At 46.4% G+C, this 15,482-nt stretch overlaps 15 non-coding genes across 15 annotated transcripts; all 15 read right to left on the bottom strand.

Annotated features, from left to right (window-relative positions):
* Positions 1-185: 185 nt before the first annotated feature.
* On the bottom strand, positions 186-300 carry LOC144800373 (U5 spliceosomal RNA). Its single transcript, XR_013604282.1, has one exon. It is a non-coding gene; the product is annotated as a U5 spliceosomal RNA (small nuclear RNA).
* A 935-nt stretch (positions 301-1,235) lies between these two features.
* Positions 1,236-1,352, bottom strand: LOC144801067 (U5 spliceosomal RNA). The gene has a single exon (XR_013604943.1). It is a non-coding gene; the product is annotated as a U5 spliceosomal RNA (small nuclear RNA).
* A 935-nt stretch (positions 1,353-2,287) lies between these two features.
* On the bottom strand, positions 2,288-2,402 carry LOC144800413 (U5 spliceosomal RNA). The gene has a single exon (XR_013604317.1). It is a non-coding gene; the product is annotated as a U5 spliceosomal RNA (small nuclear RNA).
* A 935-nt stretch (positions 2,403-3,337) lies between these two features.
* Positions 3,338-3,452, bottom strand: LOC144801524 (U5 spliceosomal RNA). The gene has a single exon (XR_013605331.1). It is a non-coding gene; the product is annotated as a U5 spliceosomal RNA (small nuclear RNA).
* A 935-nt stretch (positions 3,453-4,387) lies between these two features.
* Positions 4,388-4,502, bottom strand: LOC144800120 (U5 spliceosomal RNA). Its single transcript, XR_013604037.1, has one exon. It is a non-coding gene; the product is annotated as a U5 spliceosomal RNA (small nuclear RNA).
* Positions 4,503-5,437: 935 nt separating this feature from the next.
* LOC144800482 (U5 spliceosomal RNA) lies at positions 5,438-5,552 on the bottom strand. Its single transcript, XR_013604380.1, has one exon. It is a non-coding gene; the product is annotated as a U5 spliceosomal RNA (small nuclear RNA).
* Positions 5,553-6,487: 935 nt separating this feature from the next.
* LOC144800575 (U5 spliceosomal RNA) lies at positions 6,488-6,602 on the bottom strand. Its single transcript, XR_013604469.1, has one exon. It is a non-coding gene; the product is annotated as a U5 spliceosomal RNA (small nuclear RNA).
* A 935-nt stretch (positions 6,603-7,537) lies between these two features.
* LOC144800119 (U5 spliceosomal RNA) lies at positions 7,538-7,652 on the bottom strand. The gene has a single exon (XR_013604036.1). It is a non-coding gene; the product is annotated as a U5 spliceosomal RNA (small nuclear RNA).
* Positions 7,653-8,587: 935 nt separating this feature from the next.
* On the bottom strand, positions 8,588-8,702 carry LOC144800863 (U5 spliceosomal RNA). Its single transcript, XR_013604745.1, has one exon. It is a non-coding gene; the product is annotated as a U5 spliceosomal RNA (small nuclear RNA).
* A 935-nt stretch (positions 8,703-9,637) lies between these two features.
* LOC144801523 (U5 spliceosomal RNA) lies at positions 9,638-9,752 on the bottom strand. The gene has a single exon (XR_013605330.1). It is a non-coding gene; the product is annotated as a U5 spliceosomal RNA (small nuclear RNA).
* A 935-nt stretch (positions 9,753-10,687) lies between these two features.
* On the bottom strand, positions 10,688-10,802 carry LOC144800118 (U5 spliceosomal RNA). Its single transcript, XR_013604035.1, has one exon. It is a non-coding gene; the product is annotated as a U5 spliceosomal RNA (small nuclear RNA).
* A 935-nt stretch (positions 10,803-11,737) lies between these two features.
* LOC144801065 (U5 spliceosomal RNA) lies at positions 11,738-11,854 on the bottom strand. Its single transcript, XR_013604941.1, has one exon. It is a non-coding gene; the product is annotated as a U5 spliceosomal RNA (small nuclear RNA).
* Positions 11,855-12,789: 935 nt separating this feature from the next.
* On the bottom strand, positions 12,790-12,904 carry LOC144801110 (U5 spliceosomal RNA). The gene has a single exon (XR_013604986.1). It is a non-coding gene; the product is annotated as a U5 spliceosomal RNA (small nuclear RNA).
* A 935-nt stretch (positions 12,905-13,839) lies between these two features.
* LOC144801064 (U5 spliceosomal RNA) lies at positions 13,840-13,956 on the bottom strand. The gene has a single exon (XR_013604940.1). It is a non-coding gene; the product is annotated as a U5 spliceosomal RNA (small nuclear RNA).
* Positions 13,957-14,891: 935 nt separating this feature from the next.
* Positions 14,892-15,006, bottom strand: LOC144801522 (U5 spliceosomal RNA). The gene has a single exon (XR_013605329.1). It is a non-coding gene; the product is annotated as a U5 spliceosomal RNA (small nuclear RNA).
* Between the last annotated feature and the right edge of the window lie 476 nt (positions 15,007-15,482).

The raw sequence follows: 15,482 nt of genomic DNA, 5'->3' as shown, positions 1-15,482 counted from the left end.
GCAGTCTCATGCACTGCACAAGCTCTTTCCCATGATGCACCTCTCCTGCACTCTGTCTATGCAAATGAGCAAGCAGAGAGTTCAGGAATAAAACACCTAAGCTCATGTCCCCAAAAAACAGCAGCAGACAACTCGCAGATATATTCACCAATTTCTAATGCTTTTCTTTTAAACACAAGATAAACAGCCTCACCGGTGGTAAGGCTTAAAAAAATTGAATAAACTCATAAATGTTCCTCTCCACGGAAATCTTTAGTAAAAGGCGAAAGATTTTTTCATTTTGAAGAGAAACCAGAGTAAGTTAGAATATGGCTCTCTGGGGGTAAGTGGCACCACATCAAAGACCCCGTCATTGCGAGGGTGAGGACCTGAGAGGTATTTTTAGGCTCTAAGAAAGAGGACAAGAACCAGGCCAGTGAGGGAAGCAGGCCCAATTTTCAGAGTCTATGCTCAAAGCACAGAAAATCAAAAAGGTGGACAGTTCCCATGCGTCTGCCTGGAAATATGCAAATTCTTTTCTGTACACACCTCAGCTCATTAGGAGGCGTTGCGGCTGCTGGGCAAGGGGAACGGGAAGCGTGCATCAGGCTTTAGGTGAAGTGACACTGTAGGACTTTTGTCCCCCAGCGATTTTACGCTTTCCACACCATCCTTCCAATCGATAGGCTGTGAGCCACCACTGTGATCTGCACATAGCCATGCACTTTAAGTCCCTTTTTCGCACGTACTTTCATTAAACCTGAATATAGAAGTATATATCTGTCTAGGCTAGAGGCACATGAAACAGGACTGGCGTGCCGCTTCAAGTGTACCTGAGAGGAATCTGACTCAGGATTGGCCACCCTCTCAGGGCACCGACTCAGGATTGGCCAACCTCTATGGGGCACCTCTAACGTGCACAAATAACGGGCAAGCCCTATGAAAAGCACAGCGTGAGTCTAGGTGCCACCTTGAAAAAGGAGGGTGACGTCTGGCCTCTGACAGCAGGAATATTGAGAGAGGAGAAAACATACTGCCTGCTATCGTGAAATTCCAAGATAGTCACGAAAAGCAATCTCATGCACTGCACAAGCTCTTTCCCATGATGCACCTCTCCTGCACTCTGTCTATGCAAATGAGCAAGCAGAGAGTTCAGGAATAAAACACCTAAGCTCATGTCCCCAAAAAACAGCAGCAGACAACTCGCAGATATATTCACCAATTTCTAATGCTTTTCTTTTAAACACAAGATAAACAGCCTCACCGGTGGTAAGGCTTAAAAAAATTGAATAAACTCGTAAATGTTCCTCTCCACGGAAATCTTTAGTAAAAGGCGAAAGATTTTTCTCGTTTTGAAGAGAAAACCAAAGTAAGTTAGAATATGGCTCTCTGGGGGTAAGTAGCACCACATCAAAGACCCCGTCATTGCGAGGGTGAGGACCTGAGAGGTATTTTCAAAATCTAAGAAAGAGGACAAGAACCAGGCCGGTGAGGGAAGCAGGCCCAAATTTCAGAGTCTCTGCTCAAAGCACAGAAAATCAAAAAGGTGGACAGTTCCCATGCGTCTGTCTGGGAATATGCAAATTCTTTTCTGTACACACCTCAGCTCATTAGGAGGCGTTGCGGCTGCTGGGCAAGGGGAACGGGAAGCGTGCATCAGGCTTTAGGTGAAGTGGCACTGTAGGACTTTTGTCCCCCAGCGATTTTACGCTTTCCACACCATCCTTCCAATCGTTAGGCTGTGAGCCACCACTGTGCTCTGCACATAGCCATGCACTTTAAGTCCCTTTTTCGCACGTACTTTCATTAAACCTGAATATAGAAGTATATATCTGTCTAGGCTAGAGGCACATGAAACAGGACTGGCGTGCCGCTTCAAGTGTACCTGAGAGGAATCTGACTCAGGATTGGCCACCCTCTCAGGGCACCGACTCAGGATTGGCCAACCTCTATGGGGCACCTCTAACGTGCACAAATAACGGGCAAGCCCTATGAAAAGCACAGCGTGAGTCTAGGTGCCACCTTGAAAAAGGAGGGTGACGTCTGGCCTCTGACAGCAGGAATATTAAGAGAGGAGAAAACATACTGCCTGCTATCGTGAAATTCCAAGATAGTCACGAAAAGCAATCTCATGCACTGCACAAGCTCTTTCCCATGATGCACCTCTCCTGCACTCTGTCGATGCAAATGAGCAAGCAGAGAGTTCAGGAATAAAACACCTAAGCTCATGTCCCCAAAAAACAGCAGCAGACAACTCGCAGATATATTCACCAATTTCTAATGCTTTTCTTTTAAACACAAGATAAACAGCCTCACCTGTGGTAAAGCTTAAAAAAATTGAATAAACTCGTAAATGTTCCTCTCCACGGAAATCTTTAGTAAAAGGCGAAAGATTTTTTCGTTTTGAAGAGAAACCAGAGTAAGTTAGAATATGGCTCTCTGGGGGTAAGTGGCACCACATCAAAGACCCCGTCATTGCGAGGGTGAGGACCTGAGAGGTATTTTTAGGCTCTAAGAAAGAGGACAAGAACCAGGCCAGTGAGGGAAGCAGGCCCAATTTTCAGAGTCTCTGCTCAAAGCACAGAAAATCAAAAAGGTGGACAGTTCCCATGCGTCTGTCTGGGAATATGCAAATTCTTTTCTGTACACACCTCAGCTCATTAGGAGGCGTTGCGGCTGCTGGGCAAGGGGAACGGGAAGCGTGCATCAGGCTTTAGGTGAAGTGGCACTGTAGGACTTTTGTCCCCCAGCGATTTTACGCTTTCCACACCATCCTTCCAATCGTTAGGCTGTGAGCCACCACTGTGCTCTGCACATAGCCATGCACTTTTAGTCCCTTTTTCGCACGTACTTTCATTAAACCTGAATATAGAAGTATATATCTGTCTAGGCTAGAGGCACATGAAACAGGACTGACGTGCCGCTTCAAGTGTACCTGAGAGGAATCTGACTCATGATTGGCCACCCTCTCAGGGCACCGACTCAGGATTGGCCAACCTCTATGGGGCACCTCTAACGGGCACAAATAACGGGCAAGCCCTATGAAAAGCACAGCGTGAGTCTAGGTGCCACCTTGAAAAAGGAGGGTGACGTCTGGCCTCTGACAGCAGGAATATTAAGAGAGGAGAAAACATACTGCCTGCTATCGTGAAATTCCAAGATAGTCACGAAAAGCAATCTCATGCACTGCACAAGCTCTTTCCCATGATGCACCTCTCCTGCACTCTGTCGATGCAAATGAGCAAGCAGAGAGTTCAGGAATAAAACACCTAAGCTCATGTCCCCAAAAAACAGCAGCAGACAACTCGCAGATATATTCACCAATTTCTAATGCTTTTCTTTTAAACACACGATAAACAGCCTCACCTGTGGTAAGGCTTAAAAAAATTGAATAAACTCGTAAATGTTCCTCTCCACGGAAATCTTTAGTAAAAGGCGAAAGATTTTTTCGTTTTGAAGAGAAACCAGAGTAAGTTAGAATATGGCTCACTGGGGGTAAGTGGCACCACATCAAAGACCCCGTCATTGCGAGGGTGAGGACCTGAGAGGTATTTTTAGGCTCTAAGAAAGAGGACAAGAACCAGGCCAGTGAGGGAAGCAGGCCCAATTTTCAGAGTCTCTGCTCAAAGCACAGAAAATCAAAAAGGTGGACAGTTCCCATGCGTCTGTCTGGAAATATGCAAATTCTTTTCTGTACACACCTCAGCTCATTAGGAGGCGTTGCGGCTGCTGGGCAAGGGGAACGGGAAGCGTGCATCAGGCTTTAGGTGAAGTGACACTGTAGGACTTTTGTCCCCCAGCGATTTTACGCATTCCACACCATCCTTCCAATCGATAGGCTGTGAGCCACCACTGTGCTCTGCACATAGCCATGCACTTTAAGTCCCTTTTTCGTACGTACTTTCATTAAACCTGAATATAGAAGTATATATCTGTCTAGGCTAGAGGCACATGAAACAGGACTGGCGTGCCGCTTCAAGTGTACCTGAGAGGAATCTGACTCATGATTGGCCACCCTCTCAGGGCACCGACTCAGGATTGGCCAACCTCTATGGGGCACCTCGAACGGGCACAAATAACGGGCAAGCCCTATGAAAAGCACAGCGTGAGTCTAGGTGCCACCTTGAAAAAGGAGGGTGACGTCTGGCCTCTGACAGCAGGAATATTAAGAGAGGAGAAAACATACTGCCTGCTATCGTGAAATTCCAAGATAGTCACGAAAAGCAATCTCATGCACTGCACAAGCTCTTTCCCATGATGCACCTCTCCTGCACTCTGTCTATGCAAATGAGCAAGCAGAGAGTTCAGGAATAAAACACGTAAGCTCATGTCCCCAAAAAACAGCAGCAGACAACTCGCAGATATATTCACCAATTTCTAATGCTTTTCTTTTAAACACAAGATAAACAGCCTCACCGGTGGTAAGGCTTAAAAAAATTGAATAAACTCGTAAATGTTCCTCTCCACGGAAATCTTTAGTAAAAGGCGAAAGATTTTTTCGTTTTGAAGAGAAACCAGAGTAAGTTAGAATATGGCTCTCTGGGGGTAAGTGGCACCACATCAAAGACCCCGTCATTGCGAGGGTGAGGACCTGAGAGGTATTTTTAGGCTCTAAGAAAGAGGACAAGAACCAGGCCAGTGAGGGAAGCAGGCCCAATTTTCAGAGTCTCTGCTCAAAGCACAGAAAATCAAAAAGGTGGACAGTTCCCATGCGTCTGTCTGGAAATATGCAAATTCTTTTCTGTACACACCTCAGCTCATTAGGAGGCGTTGCGGCTGCTGGGCAAGGGGAACGGGAAGCGTGCATCAGGCTTTAGGTGAAGTGACACTGTAGGACTTTTGTCCCCCAGCGATTTTACGCTTTCCACACCATCCTTCCAATCGATAGGCTGTGAGCCACCACTGTGCTCTGCACATAGCCATGCACTTTAAGTCCCTTTTTCGTACGTACTTTCATTAAACCTGAATATAGAAGTATATATCTGTCTAGGCTAGAGGCACATGAAACAGGACTGGCGTGCCGCTTCAAGTGTACCTGAGAGGAATCTGACTCAGGATTGGCCACCCTCTCAGGGCACCGACTCAGGATTGGCCAACCTCTATGGGGCACCTCTAACGTGCACAAATAACGGGCAAGCCCTATGAAAAGCACAGCGTGAGTCTAGGTGCCACCTTGAAAAAGGAGGGTGACGTCTGGCCTCTGACAGCAGGAATATTAAGAGAGGAGAAAACATACTGCCTGCTAGCGTGAAATTCCAAGATAGTCACGAAAAGCAATCTCATGCACTGCACAAGCTCTTTCCCATGATGCACCTCTCCTGCACTCTGTCTATGCAAATGAGCAAGCAGAGAGTTCAGGAATAAAACACCTAAGCTCATGTCCCCAAAAAACAGCAGCAGACAACTCGCAGATATATTCACCAATTTCTAATGCTTTTCTTTTAAACACAAGATAAACAGCCTTACCGGTGGTAAGGCTTAAAAAAATTGAATAAACTCGTAAATGTTCCTCTCCACGGAAATCTTTAGTAAAAGGCGAAAGATTTTTTCGTTTTGAAGAGAAACCAGAGTAAGTTAGAATATGGCTCTCTGGGGGTAAGTGGCACCACATCAAAGACCCCGTCATTGCGAGGGTGAGGACCTGAGAGGTATTTTTAGGCTCTAAGAAAGAGGACAAGAACCAGGCCAGTGAGGGAAGCAGGCCCAATTTTCAGAGTCTCTGCTCAAAGCACAGAAAATCAAAAAGGTGGACAGTTCCCATGCGTCTGTCTGGAAATATGCAAATTCTTTTCTGTACACACCTCAGCTCATTAGGAGGCGTTGCGGCTGCTGGGCAAGGGGAACGGGAAGCGTGCATCAGGCTTTAGGTGAAGTGACACTGTAGGACTTTTGTCCCCCAGCGATTTTACGCTTTCCACACCATCCTTCCAATCGATAGGCTGTGAGCCACCACTGTGCTCTGCACATAGCCATGCACTTTAAGTCCCTTTTTCGCACGTACTTTCATTAAACCTGAATATAGAAGTATATATCTGTCTAGGCTAGAGGCACATGAAACAGGACTGGCGTGCCGCTTCAAGTGTACCTGAGAGGAATCTGACTCAGGATTGGCCACCCTCTCAGGGCACCGACTCAGGATTGGCCAACCTCTATGGGGCACCTCTAACGTGCACAAATAACGGGCAAGCCCTATGAAAAGCACAGCGTGAGTCTAGGTGCCACCTTGAAAAAGGAGGGTGACGTCTGGCCTCTGACAGCAGGAATATTAAGAGAGGAGAAAACATACTGCCTGCTATCGTGAAATTCCAAGATAGTCACGAAAAGCAATCTCATGCACTGCACAAGCTCTTTCCCATGATGCACCTCTCCTGCACTCTGTCTATGCAAATGAGCAAGCAGAGAGTTCAGGAATAAAACACCTAAGCTCATGTCCCCAAAAAACAGCAGCAGACAACTCGCAGATATATTCACCAATTTCTAATGCTTTTCTTTTAAACACAAGATAAACAGCCTCACCGGTGGTAAGGCTTAAAAAAATTGAATAAACTCATAAATGTTCCTCTCCACGGAAATCTTTAGTAAAAGGCGAAAGATTTTTTCGTTTTGAAGAGAAACCAGAGTAAGTTAGAATATGGCTCTCTGGGGGTAAGTGGCACCACATCAAAGACCCCGTCATTGCGAGGGTGAGGACCTGAGAGGTATTTTTAGGCTCTAAGAAAGAGGACAAGAACCAGGCCAGTGAGGGAAGCAGGCCCAATTTTCAGAGTCTCTGCTCAAAGCACAGAAAATCAAAAAGGTGGACAGTTCCCATGCGTCTGTCTGGAAATATGCAAATTCTTTTCTGTACACACCTCAGCTCATTAGGAGGCGTTGCGGCTGCTGGGCAAGGGGAACGGGAAGCGTGCATCAGGCTTTAGGTGAAGTGACACTGTAGGACTTTTGTCCCCCAGCGATTTTACGCTTTCCACACCATCCTTCCAATCGATAGGCTGTGAGCCACCACTGTGATCTGCACATAGCCATGCACTTTAAGTCCCTTTTTTGCACGTACTTTCATTAAACCTGAATATAGAAGTATATATCTGTCTAGGCTAGAGGCACATGAAACAGGACTGGCGTGCCGCTTCAAGTGTACCTGAGAGGAATCTGACTCAGGATTGGCCACCCTCTCAGGGCACCGACTCAGGATTGGCCAACCTCTATGGGGCACCTCTAACGTGCACAAATAACGGGCAAGCCCTATGAAAAGCACAGCGTGAGTCTAGGTGCCACCTTGAAAAAGGAGGGTGACGTCTGGCCTCTGACAGCAGGAATATTAAGAGAGGAGAAAACATACTGCCTGCTATCGTGAAATTCCAAGATAGTCACGAAAAGCAATCTCATGCACTGCACAAGCTCTTTCCCATGATGCACCTCTCCTGCACTCTGTCTAGGCAAATGAGCAAGCAGAGAGTTCAGGAATAAAACACCTAAGCTCATGTCCCCAAAAAACAGCAGCAGACAACTCGCAGATATATTCACCAATTTCTAATGCTTTTCTTTTAAACACAAGATAAACAGCCTCACCGGTGGTAAGGCTTAAAAAAATTGAATAAACTCGTAAATGTTCCTCTCCACGGAAATCTTTAGTAAAAGGCGAAAGATTTTTTCGTTTTGAAGAGAAACCAGAGTAAGTTAGAATATGGCTCTCTGGGGGTAAGTGGCACCACATCAAAGACCCCGTCATTGCGAGGGTGAGGACCTGAGAGGTATTTTTAGGCTCTAAGAAAGAGGACAAGAACCAGGCCAGTGAGGGAAGCAGGCCCAATTTTCAGAGTCTCTGCTCAAAGCACAGAAAATCAAAAAGGTGGACAGTTCCCATGCGTCTGTCTGGAAATATGCAAATTCTTTTCTGTACACACCTCAGCTCATTAGGAGGCGTTGCGGCTGCTGGGCAAGGGGAACGGGAAGCGTGCATCAGGCTTTAGGTGAAGTGACACTGTAGGACTTTTGTCCCCCAGCGATTTTACGCTTTCCACACCATCCTTCCAATCGATAGGCTGTGAGCCACCACTGTGCTCTGCACATAGCCATGCACTTTAAGTCCCTTTTTCGTACGTACTTTCATTAAACCTGAATATAGAAGTATATATCTGTCTAGGCTAGAGGCACATGAAACAGGACTGGCGTGCCGCTTCAAGTGTACCTGAGAGGAATCTGACTCAGGATTGGCCACCCTCTCAGGGCACCGACTCAGGATTGGCCAACCTCTATGGGGCACCTCTAACGTGCACAAATAACGGGCAAGCCCTATGAAAAGCACAGCGTGAGTCTAGGTGCCACCTTGAAAAAGGAGGGTGACGTCTGGCCTCTGACAGCAGGAATATTAAGAGAGGAGAAAACATACTGCCTGCTATCGTGAAATTCCAAGATAGTCACGAAAAGCAATCTCATGCACTGCACAAGCTCTTTCCCATGATGCACCTCTCCTGCACTCTGTCGATGCAAATGAGCAAGCAGAGAGTTCAGGAATAAAACACCTAAGCTCATGTCCCCAAAAAACAGCAGCAGACAACTCGCAGATATATTCACCAATTTCTAATGCTTTTCTTTTAAACACAAGATAAACAGCCTCACCTGTGGTAAAGCTTAAAAAAATTGAATAAACTCGTAAATGTTCCTCTCCACGGAAATCTTTAGTAAAAGGCGAAAGAATTTTTCGTTTTGAAGAGAAACCAGAGTAAGTTAGAATATGGCTCTCTGGGGGTAAGTGGCACCACATCAAAGACCCCGTCATTGCGAGGGTGAGGACCTGAGAGGTATTTTTAGGCTCTAAGAAAGAGGACAAGAACCAGGCCAGTGAGGGAAGCAGGCCCAATTTTCAGAGTCTCTGCTCAAAGCACAGAAAATCAAAAAGGTGGACAGTTCCCATGCGTCTGTCTGGGAATATGCAAATTCTTTTCTGTACACACCTCAGCTCATTAGGAGGCGTTGCGGCTGCTGGGCAAGGGGAACGGGAAGCGTGCATCAGGCTTTAGGTGAAGTGGCACTGTAGGACTTTTGTCCCCCAGCGATTTTACGCTTTCCACACCATCCTTCCAATCGTTAGGCTGTGAGCCACCACTGTGCTCTGCACATAGCCATGCACTTTTAGTCCCTTTTTCGCACGTACTTTCATTAAACCTGAATATAGAAGTATATATCTGTCTAGGCTAGAGGCACATGAAACAGGACTGACGTGCCGCTTCAAGTGTACCTGAGAGGAATCTGACTCATGATTGGCCACCCTCTCAGGGCACCGACTCAGGATTGGCCAACCTCTATGGGGCACCTCTAACGGGCACAAATAACGGGCAAGCCCTATGAAAAGCACAGCGTGAGTCTAGGTGCCACCTTGAAAAAGGAGGGTGACGTCTGGCCTCTGACAGCAGGAATATTAAGAGAGGAGAAAACATACTGCCTGCTATCGTGAAATTCCAAGATAGTCACGAAAAGCAATCTCATGCACTGCACAAGCTCTTTCCCATGATGCACCTCTCCTGCACTCTGTCGATGCAAATGAGCAAGCAGAGAGTTCAGGAATAAAACACCTAAGCTCATGTCCCCAAAAAACAGCAGCAGACAACTCGCAGATATATTCACCAATTTCTAATGCTTTTCTTTTAAACACACGATAAACAGCCTCACCTGTGGTAAGGCTTAAAAAAATTGAATAAACTCGTAAATGTTCCTCTCCACGGAAATCTTTAGTAAAAGGCGAAAGATTTTTTCGTTTTGAAGAGAAACCAGAGTAAGTTAGAATATGGCTCACTGGGGGTAAGTGGCACCACATCAAAGACCCCGTCATTGCGAGGGTGAGGACCTGAGAGGTATTTTCAAAATCTAAGAAAGAGGACAAGAACCAGGCCGGTGAGGGAAGCAGGCCTAAATTTCAGAGTCTCTGCTCAAAGCACAGAAAATCAAAAAGGTGGACAGTTCCCATGTGTCTGTCTGGGAATATGCAAATTCTTTTCTGTACACACCTCAGCTCATTAGGAGGCATTGCGGCTGCTGGGCAAGGGGAACGGGAAGCGTGCATCAGGCTTTAGGTGAAGTGGCACTGTAGGACTTTTGTCCCCCAGCGATTTTACGCTTTCCACACCATCCTTCCAATCGTTAGGCTGTGAGCCACCACTGTGCTCTGCACATAGCCATGCACTTTAAGTCCCTTTTTCGCACGTACTTTCATTAAACCTGAATATAGAAGTATATATCTGTCTAGGCTAGAGGCACATGAAACAGGACTGGCGTGCCGCTTCAAGTGTACCTGAGAGGAATATGACTCATGATTGGCCACCCTCTCAGGGCACCGACTCAGGATTGGCCAACCTCTATGGGGCACCTCGAACGGGCACAAATAACGGGCAAGCCCTATGAAAAGCACAGCGTGAGTCTAGGTGCCACCTTGAAAAAGGAGGGTGACGTCTGGCCTCTGACAGCAGGAATATTAAGAGAGGAGAAAACATACTGCCTGCTATCGTGAAATTCCAAGATAGTCACGAAAAGCAATCTCATGCACTGCACAAGCTCTTTCCCATGATGCACCTCTCCTGCACTCTGTCTATGCAAATGAGCAAGCAGAGAGTTCAGGAATAAAACACCTAAGCTCATGTCCCCAAAAAACAGCAGCAGACAACTCGCAGATATATTCACCAATTTCTAATGCTTTTCTTTTAAACACAAGATAAACAGCCTCACCGGTGGTAAGGCTTAAAAAAATTGAATAAACTCGTAAATGTTCCTCTCCACGGAAATCTTTAGTAAAAGGCGAAAGATTTTTTCGTTTTGAAGAGAAACCAGAGTAAGTTAGAATATGGCTCTCTGGGGGTAAGTGGCACCACATCAAAGACCCCGTCATTGCGAGGGTGAGGACCTGAGAGGTATTTTCAAAATCTAAGAAAGAGGACAAGAACCAGGCCGGTGAGGGAAGCAGGCCCAAATTTCAGAGTCTCTGCTCAAAGCACAGAAAATCAAAAAGGTGGACAGTTCCCATGCGTCTGTCTGGGAATATGCAAATTCTTTTCTGTACACACCTCAGCTCATTAGGAGGCATTGCGGCTGCTGGGCAAGGGGAACGGGAAGCGTGCATCAGGCTTTAGGTGAAGTGGCACTGTAGGACTTTTGTCCCCCAGCGATTTTACGCTTTCCACACCATCCTTCCAATCGTTAGGCTGTGAGCCACCACTGTGCTCTGCACATAGCCATGCACTTTAAGTCCCTTTTTCGCACGTACTTTCATTAAACCTGAATATAGAAGTATATATCTGTCTAGGCTAGAGGCACAAGAAACAGGACTGGCGTGCCGCTTCAAGTGTACCTGAGAGGAATCTGACTCAGGATTGGCCACCCTCTCAGGGCACCGACTCAGGATTGGCCAACCTCTATGGGGCACCTCTAACGGGCACAAATAATGGGCAAGCCCTATGAAAAGCACAGCGTGAGTCTAGGTGCCACCTTGAAAAAGGAGGGTGACGTCTGGCCTCTGACAGCAGGAATATTAAGAGAGGAGAAAACATACTGCCTGCTATCGTGAAATTCCAAGATAGTCACGAAAAGCAATCTCATGCACTGCACAAGCTCTTTCCCATGATGCACCTCTCCTGCACTCTGTCGATGCAAATGAGCAAGCAGAGAGTTCAGGAATAAAACACCTAAGGTCATGTCCCCAAAAAACAGCAGCAGACAACTCGCAGATATATTCACCAATTTCTAATGCTTTTCTTTTAAACACAAGATAAACAGCCTCACCGGTGGTAAGGCTTAAAAAAATTGAATAAACTCGTAAATGTTCCTCTCCACGGAAATCTTTAGTAAAAGGCGAAAGATTTTTCTCGTTTTGAAGAGAAAACCAAAGTAAGTTAGAATATGGCTCTCTGGGGGTAAGTAGCACCACATCAAAGACCCCGTCATTGCGAGGGTGAGGACCTGAGAGGTATTTTCAAAATCTAAGAAAGAGGACAAGAACCAGGCCGGTGAGGGAAGCAGGCCCAAATTTCAGAGTCTCTGCTCAAAGCACAGAAAATCAAAAAGGTGGACAGTTCCCATGCGTCTGTCTGGGAATATGCAAATTCTTTTCTGTACACACCTCAGCTCATTAGGAGGCGTTGCAGCTGCTGGGCAAGGGGAACGGGAAGCGTGCATCAGGCTTTAGGTGAAGTGACACTGTAGGACTTTTGTCCCCCAGCGATTTTACGCATTCCACACCATCCTTCCAATCGATAGGCTGTGAGCCACCACTGTGCTCTGCACATAGCCATGCACTTTAAGTCCCTTTTTCGTACGTACTTTCATTAAACCTGAATATAGAAGTATATATCTGTCTAGGCTAGAGGCACATGAAACAGGACTGGCGTGCCGCTTCAAGTGTACCTGAGAGGAATCTGACTCATGATTGGCCACCCTCTCAGGGCACCGACTCAGGATTGGCCAACCTCTATGGGGCACCTCGAACGGGCACAAATAACGGGCAAGCCCTATGAAAAGCACAGCGTGAGTCTAGGTGCCACCTTGAAAAAGGAGGGTGACGTCTGGCCTCTGACAGCAGGAATATTAAGAGAGGAGAAAACATACTGCCTGCTATCGTGAAATTCCAAGATAGTCACGAAAAGCAATCTCATGCACTGCACAAGCTCTTTCCCATGATGCACCTCTCCTGCACTCTGTCTATGCAAATGAGCAAGCAGAGAGTTCAGGAATAAAACACCTAAGCTCATGTCCCCAAAAAACAGCAGCAGACAACTCGCAGATATATTCACCAATTTCTAATGCTTTTCTTTTAAACACAAGATAAACAGCCTCAACGGTGGTAAGGCTTAAAAAAATTGAATAAACTCGTAAATGTTCCTCTCCACGGAAATCTTTAGTAAAAGGCGAAAGATTTTTTCGTTTTGAAGAGAAACCAGAGTAAGTTAGAATATGGCTCTCTGGGGGTAAGTGGCACCACATCAAAGACCCCGTCATTGCGAGGGTGAGGACCTGAGAGGTATTTTCAAAATCTAAGAAAGAGGACAAGAACCAGGCCGGTGAGGGAAGCAGGCCCAAATTTCAGAGTCTCTGCTCAAAGCACAGAAAATCAAAAAGGTGGACAGTTCCCATGTGTCTGTCTGGGAATATGCAAATTCTTTTCTGTACACACCTCAGCTCATTAGGAGGCATTGCGGCTGCTGGGCAAGGGGAACGGGAAGCGTGCATCAGGCTTTAGGTGAAGTGGCACTGTAGGACTTTTGTCCCCCAGCGATTTTACGCTTTCCACACCATCCTTCCAATCGTTAGGCTGTGAGCCACCACTGTGCTCTGCACATAGCCATGCACTTTAAGTCCCTTTTTCGCACGTACTTTCATTAAACCTGAATATAGAAGTATATATCTGTCTAGGCTAGAGGCACATGAAACAGGACTGGCGTGCCGCTTCAAGTGTACCTGAGTGGAATCTGACTCAGGATTGGCCACCCTCTCAGGGCACCGACTCAGGATTGGCCAACCTCTATGGGGCACCTCTAACGGGCACAAATAATGGGCAAGCCCTATGAAAAGCACAGCGTGAGTCTAGGTGCCACCTTGAAAAAGGAGGGTGACGTCTGGCCTCTGACAGCAGGAATATTAAGAGAGGAGAAAACATACTGCCTGCTATCGTGAAATTCCAAGATAGTCACGAAAAGCAATCTCATGCACTGCACAAGCTCTTTCCCATGATGCACCTCTCCTGCACTCTGTCTATGCAAATGAGCAAGCAGAGAGTTCAGGAATAAAACACCTAAGCTCATGTCCCCAAAAAACAGCAGCAGACAACTCGCAGATATATTCACCAATTTCTAATGTTTTTCTTTTAAACACAAGATAAACAGCCTCACCGGTGGTAAGGCTTAAAAAAATTGAATAAACTCGTAAATGTTCCTCTCCACGGAAATCTTTAGTAAAAGGCGAAAGATTTTTCTCGTTTTGAAGAGAAAACCAAAGTAAGTTAGAATATGGCTCTCTGGGGGTAAGTAGCACCACATCAAAGACCCCGTCATTGCGAGGGTGAGGACCTGAGAGGTATTTTCAAAATCTAAGAAAGAGGACAAGAACCAGGCCGGTGAGGGAAGCAGGCCCAAATTTCAGAGTCTCTGCTCAAAGCACAGAAAATCAAAAAGGTGGACAGTTCCCATGCGTCTGTCTGGGAATATGCAAATTCTTTTCTGTACACACCTCAGCTCATTAGGAGGCGTTGCGGCTGCTGGGCAAGGGGAACGGGAAGCGTGCATCAGGCTTTAGGTGAAGTGGCACTGTAGGACTTTTGTCCCCCAGCGATTTTACGCTTTCCACACCATCCTTCCAATCGTTAGGCTGTGAGCCACCACTGTGCTCTGCACATAGCCATGCACTTTAAGTCCCTTTTTCGCATGTACTTTCATTAAACCTGAATATAGAAGTATATATCTGTCTAGGCTAGAGGCACATGAAACAGGACTGGCGTGCCGCTTCAAATGTACCTGAGAGGAATCTGACTCAGGATTGGCCACCCTCTCAGGGCACCGACTCAGGATTGGCCAACCTCTATGGGGCACCTCTAACGTGCACAAATAACGGGCAAGCCCTATGAAAAGCACAGCGTGAGTCTAGGTGCCACCTTGAAAAAGGAGGGTGACGTCTGGCCTCTGACAGCAGGAATATTAAGAGAGGAGAAAACATACTGCCTGCTATCGTGAAATTCCAAGATAGTCACGAAAAGCAATCTCATGCACTGCACAAGCTCTTTCCCATGATGCACCTCTCCTGCACTCTGTCGATGCAAATGAGCAAGCAGAGAGTTCAGGAATAAAACACCTAAGCTCATGTCCCCAAAAAACAGCAGCAGACAACTCGCAGATATATTCACCAATTTCTAATGCTTTTCTTTTAAACACACGATAAACAGCCTCACCTGTGGTAAGGCTTAAAAAAATTGAATAAACTCGTAAATGTTCCTCTCCACGGAAATCTTTAGTAAAAGGCGAAAGATTTTTTCGTTTTGAAGAGAAACCAGAGTAAGTTAGAATATGGCTCTCTGGGGGTAAGTGGCACCACATCAAAGACCCCGTCATTGCGAGGGTGAGGACCTGAGAGGTATTTTTAGGCTCTAAGAAAGAGGACAAGAACCAGGCCAGTGAGGGAAGCAGGCCCAATTTTCAGAGTCTCTGCTCAAAGCACAGAAAATCAAAAAGGTGGACAGTTCCCATGCGTCTGTCTGGAAATATGCAAATTCTTTTCTGTACACACCTCAGCTCATTAGGAGGCGTTGCGGCTGCTGGGCAAGGGGAACGGGAAGCGTGCATCAGGCTTTAGGTGAAGTGACACTGTAGGACTTTTGTCCCCCAGCGATTTTACGCTTTCCACACCATCCTTCCAATCGATAGGCTGTGAGCCACCACTGTGCTCTGCACATAGCCATGCACTTTAAGTCCCTTTTTCGCACGTACTTTCATTAAACCTGAATATAGAAGTATATATCTGTCTAGGCTAGAGGC

This window comes from Lissotriton helveticus, chromosome 12 (genome assembly GCF_964261635.1).
Source record: "Lissotriton helveticus chromosome 12, aLisHel1.1, whole genome shotgun sequence".
Lineage (NCBI taxonomy): Eukaryota > Metazoa > Chordata > Amphibia > Caudata > Salamandridae > Lissotriton > Lissotriton helveticus.
This window is presented reverse-complemented; position numbering and strand designations above follow the sequence as displayed.